This window comes from Rosa rugosa, chromosome 2 (assembly GCF_958449725.1).
Source record: "Rosa rugosa chromosome 2, drRosRugo1.1, whole genome shotgun sequence".
Taxonomy (NCBI): domain Eukaryota; kingdom Viridiplantae; phylum Streptophyta; class Magnoliopsida; order Rosales; family Rosaceae; genus Rosa; species Rosa rugosa.
Genome location: NC_084821.1, coordinates 53,316,681 through 53,322,590, shown reverse-complemented (window position 1 = coordinate 53,322,590; position 5,910 = coordinate 53,316,681). Strand labels below are relative to the sequence as shown.

At 36.0% G+C, this 5,910-nt stretch overlaps 1 long non-coding RNA gene across 2 annotated transcripts; it reads right to left on the bottom strand.

The window, feature by feature from the left end:
• Positions 1–616: 616 nt before the first annotated feature.
• LOC133734780 (uncharacterized) lies at positions 617–5,493 on the bottom strand. Of its 2 annotated transcripts, XR_009858569.1 has the most exons (5): positions 5,213–5,493; positions 4,812–4,879; positions 4,581–4,654; positions 4,202–4,259; positions 617–1,312 (listed from the first exon to the last, which is right to left on the bottom strand). It is a non-coding gene; the product is annotated as an uncharacterized LOC133734780 (long non-coding RNA). The 2 variants fall into 2 exon arrangements; XR_009858568.1 differs by lacking the exon at positions 617–1,312 and having other exon boundaries at positions 3,780–4,259; positions 5,213–5,491.
• Between the last annotated feature and the right edge of the window lie 417 nt (positions 5,494–5,910).

Sequence of the window (5,910 nt, the reverse complement as noted above, 5' to 3'; positions counted from 1 at the left end):
AGTAATATAAACTAAGCTAAACTAAACAAGTTGTTATCAAATGGATGGGAGTTAGGGCATCGGGTTTCACATTTTGCCTCCATTGCAAGCATTAAAGCAATTGAATATGAATGATGCAAAGCTAATTGTCCAACTACCCTCTTAGCATCCGGATAGGACTACTAATTAAGGCTTAAACCCCTTTCATTTTATTAACTCTAACCGGATAAATCTAGAGCTAACTACCTAGAGACAAATTCAATTACCGGATAGGCCGGTCTCAATCCTTTGCCCCTAAATGCATAAAGCTTAGAGTTTAGGTAACCAAGCAAGCAAACCAATCCTATCTTTAGGTGATTTTAGCTCACTACCCTCACATGCACACATGGTGTGCTTTCATGCTCCCTTTTTGCCTAAAGGTAATCAATCTCTAGGAAAAACTTCATGTCATGGCAAACACATAACTCAAATAGATTAGGTCTAAGTAATGCATTCAACTATTGACTTAGCATGTGAGAATGACAACATGAATTTGCATCAATTTATAAACAAAAGCATCAATCCAAGCAAGTTTGGCTAGAGCTTTCAACCCTAGCCCGAACTAGTTCACTACTCACACATAGCTACATACACAAGCTTCAACATTCTATTAAACATCAAATACATAAAGAGATAGAGAGTAAAGGGTGACTATTGATGATGCCGGAAGAGGTGGTGGAGATGGGTCTCCAAGAACATGATGTGGTGGTAGTCACCTCCTTCTCCTTGCTCCAAGCTCTTGATATTGGTAAGAAAAGTGAAATTTGGAATCTCTAAGGTGAGTTATGGTGTTGAATGGTGGAGGAAATGGAGGTTGTAGTGGTGGAAATGGAGGTTTTAGAGGTGGGGATGGTGGTTTTAGTGGTGGAAATGGTGGTGTCTTATCTAGAGAGAAAATGGATCTTGGATAGGATGAAGATGATTGAATGGAGTCAAGAATTTCTGAATAATTCCCCTTTGACCTCTCTTTGATTAGCTATGTATGTCCTCTTAATTTGGTCCCCAAGTGTGCAAGAGATGCTCTTACACCATTGTCCCCCAAATGGTCCCAAATTGGCAAGGTGACAAAAGGACAAGGTGTAGGGAAATATTTGAATTTCAAGTGATGGGATATTCTCACCACCATGGTCCTCCTTTGCTGGAGAAAAGGCCCTCCATGAGTGGCGGCTCGCCAGAAAAATCACCGAAAAAGTCGATTTGCAATTTTCTTCCAATCTCATTGTTTTCTTCTCCTAGCTTCAAATCTCCGCATTTCAAGCCTCAAATAGTTATTTTATTTTCAATGCAAGGTTTCCTACAAATAAAAGGAAATTGATTAAAAAGGGTAAAATAGCATGGAAGACAAATCAATTTTCATAATTATGGGGCACAATTGCACAAGTAATTTGTGACTCAACAATATGTCTGGTGGCCCTATATATGGTCTGTGTTCCTTTTCAGATTCCGAAAACTACTTGCTTTACAAAAACAAGGATATATAGAATTATATGATACTATGACATATGTACCTAATTACCATTTCTCAATTAAGTTTACTATCTATCAACTTGTATTCAGAAGGCTGAAGGCTTTAGCTATTTTTTTTTGGCATTGCATCGTGCTTTTTTCATGGGGCTTTGCTGTTAGATTAATATTATACCCTTCTCTAAACATTTTAATGGGATTTGTTTGGTTTAATACATACCGGCCAATAGTAAAAGATCAATTATCGCCAACTTACTAACTTATACGTACAAGCAAGTGACATGCGCGCTATAAATAGATTGTTACCCATAGTTAACATCAAAGAAGAAATCAAAGTTTGTTAATTTAACTATAACCAAAATTTCAATAAGATCACGCGAGAAGAGAATTCATTTGTGAATTATATAAATATTAAAATAAAAAAGAATATTAACATGCATGCGATTTCATGTGATCACATCTTTTGTGTGAACTATTTTTTTTCAACAATCTACACAATGCATGTTTCAGTTCACAAACCTAATAACAAAAATTAAATACGGATAAAAATAACTTACGGAATGTTGTAAATGGACTATTATCAACTTAACTAGTAAAATATTTGTGTTTTTTTATCCCAATACTGAATGACAGAACAAAATCATTTGACCGGTTACAAATTAAAAGCCGACTGAAACGATCTATGCTTATGATACATATCTCTTTCTTGGAGTTTTAATTAGGTGATTGAATCTTTTCATTTCCGTTTAACTTATCAAATAGGAAATTTAGTGACAAAAATGATGACATCAATCGTATGACATGAGTATATATCACCACTAGGGGTGTAAATGAACCAAGCCGGAGCGAATACCAGGGTGATCATGTTCGGCTCATTTGTTTTTTATCAAGCTCGAGCCGGGCTAAAGCTTGAATTTTTTTTTCCATGCTCAAGCTCGACTCGGCTTGAATATTTTTCTTAAGCCCGAGCTAGGCTCGATTTATTGGACAAGATCGAGCTTAAATAAGGCTCGGCTGGGTTCATTTGACTTTAAATTTAAAAATTAAAAAAGGAAGAAAGAAAATTTAAAATAATAATCCAAAATTTGATGTCTAACCATCACATAAATCCCTTTTGACTTTATTGCAATATATTTTACTTAAAAACATGGGTTGCTGGATCGGGTCGGAGCCGAGGCGTTGCTGTTGATGCCTTCCGATTTCGGAGCGACTGGGATCCAGATCGTTGTGGCAGCCTCCACTGACCAAGGTTGGGCTCATGGCGGGGCTGCTGGAGACGATGGCTCCGGTGCCGTCGGGCTATGGGGCTGTGCTACGCTTCGTGGAGGCGGTAGGAGGACTGACGATGACCGGACCGGTGGCTTGGACTGGTATGCTGGATATCGATCTGTGCGGCGGCGGGTCACAGGCAAGAAGACGATCCAGAAAACTCGCCGGGAGACCCTAGTTTTGCATTAGGGTTGACTGGTTGGTTGACTGGGCTGCTTTCTGGGCCCATGATGAATGGGCCTAGGGCACGAACTGGGTTAAAGGCAGGGACTGGGCCTGAGCTCAAGCTCACTTTTGGACTGTTTGAGTCTGGTGCAGAGGAATTCGACAGGAAGAGCAAGACCAACCTGTTGCCGAGGTTGTTGGCTCCTGAAGAGGCTGAGGATGGTGCTAGCTCCAACCCTACGGGGATGGAGCTAGCATTTTCTTAAGTCTCTCTGCTATTAGACATCTGGATCCAAGCCTTTTAAAGTTGGAGTAATCTCTATGAGTTATGTTAAGATGTTTCTAGTTGTTATTTGTACCACAAGTGTGTGCTGGCAGATTAGACTAGATGAATGATTTTTTCCTTAGAATAGCGAGGTTGTTCTTGCTTGTTTAGGCTTGCTTTCCAGCGAGCGTCCCTTTAGACTTTAATGAGTTTAGTATTGGCTTAGATAGGTTTATCTGGTTTTACCGGATTTCTTATGTAAGTTCTGTTAGACTCTGGCCTGTTTTCATGGCTTTAATATCTAATAACATCAAAACTTATTCAAATATATATATATATATATATATATATATATATATATATATATATATATTACTTAAAAAGAATGTGAACCACATAAATCCCTTTTGACTTTATAATAATCCAATTGAAAAGGAATGTAATAAAAAGTATTAAAGATTTGAGATCAGAAAAATTATATTTTTATTATACTATAAATTTTCATGAGTCGAGTTTTAACAAACTCGAGCTACTCATGAGCTAAACGAGACGAATATATCCTTTGTTCAAACTCGGCTCGTTTTTTTGTCGAGCCTAATATTGAGCTCATACTCGGCTCATTTATCTTACGACCACGAGCCGAACGAGCTAAAATCGAGCCGAATATGAGTCGAACACGTGCTGTATTGAGCCTATTTACAGTCCTAATCACCACCAACTTGAATTTTATTGAGGATGCATGTGGAGAGAAAATAGTCGAAATTGAACCTCAACTTTGCTGGCTTTTCTACTTATCTAAAACTTAGAGTTTACAATGAATATGGAAACTTGATAATCTCTTTGCAGTAGTACTCCTATCATCTACACACACATAATGATTTTGAAACAATTATTGCTGATTTGATAATCTCTTGCAGTGACAACTTAATTAATTGAAAATAGTCCTCAAAGCTTCAGATAAATTTGTCAATTAGATAATCCCTTGGCAAAGAGTGTGATATTCTTTCCAAGAGAGATTACCTTGAAACTCCACGATATTTGGACATTGCCCTGGCAAAGCTTGTCATGTTTCTGAAAACTGAGAAGTTTAACATATAATTTGGTTAGTAGAGAAGTCTAACTAAGAATATATAATAAGTTAATAACAGTAGGTAGTGAATTGATTATAAAAATGCAGTTGTAAACATTTAGTCATATAGAGTTTTAAAAGAAGCACCAATGTTAACCAAATTTTTGTATTTGAGTTAATCTTGATCTCAGTTATTAGTTGATACTCGTCCTTCTCTATATAGTAAATAGTAAGATTGTTAAGAACCAATAATTATTCAGTAAGCTTTGATTTAACGAAACAAAAGCCATAGTCAGATTTTTCGTTAAACAAAATATCTTAATTATGTACCTTCGGATATGGAGCAGGTAGTCTTTCTTGGTAAACAACGTCAGCTCCTCCATGTCATTTACGTAGTTGCTCAACTGCAACGTTATCCATACATGGAGGATAACTAATTAGCCTTTTAGTCTTTTACACATCATTTATACGAATAAGGTCTATAGAATAATAACCAAACTAATAATAAAAGGCTCTGATATTAACCAAACTCATATAATATAGCAATATTAAGATACATACTGGAAAATTTAATTGCGTAGACTCGTCCCATAACTTCAGAGCTTCTTGTCTAAAATCCACCTGTCAGACTGAAGGAGAATTCATTTCTCAAAAAAAAAAAAAAAAAAAAAAAAAAAACTGAAGGAGCATTCATAAAAATTAAAGGGAAAGAATCATTGCCAATTTACTATATATATATAAGCTATAGCCAGCCTTCTTCAGTATGAATAAGAAGTAATTAACAGCTCTGGATACTCTAAATTAACCAAATTAATTCAATAAAGGTTTAGTCAAATAGAACTAATGAAAATTCTTCACATAAATCAATTAAGTTTATGACAACTTTTTCATTGATTCCAAACAACCATAAGCAATATCATTTTTAAATCAAAGCCCAGGAGGCTAGAGGAACAAATTTATACCTAAGATATCACCGGATAGATTGGAAGCTGCAAAAGAAGCCAGAAAAGATCGACTCTTCTCGCATTCCCTCGTGCTACAGTGTTTCCCATACCATCCATTTCTACAAAGGAATAAGTTCCTTGGACTACGATTTGTTCTCTGCTTTTTCCATCCTTTTCAGTTCCGCCTCTCTTTCATTTTCCCCTTCTCTTCACCCTAAAACTAAAAGTTTCTCCATATATAAAATCCAAATCAGCAACCATTCCCAATGAAAGAACGATACTAATATATGTATTCGAAAGGAAGGTTGTAGAGGTATTTATAAGATGTTTGGGCAACGGAACCAATTTTGAATAAAAATTTGTTTGGTGAAAGACAGAATAATTAGCTGGTGTCACATGAAAATACACCGAGTTAAGAGACTTCATGAGAATATAATGAATGCATCTATGAATTACATAAATTACAAGTAGCTACTTGTAACAGCTTATCCTGACATACACCTCAACTTGCCTGTCATTTCACGTGATAACATATTCTCAATAAATCAGTTTATCCTGATACACAACTCAACTTGCATGTCATTTCATGTGATAGCCTCTTCTCAATAAATCAGTAATCATTTCTCAATGAAAGAACGATTGTTGTATATGGCTTAGTTACTAATATGTATGTATTCAAAAAGAAGGTTGTGAGAAAATTTATACAAAAAGATTGT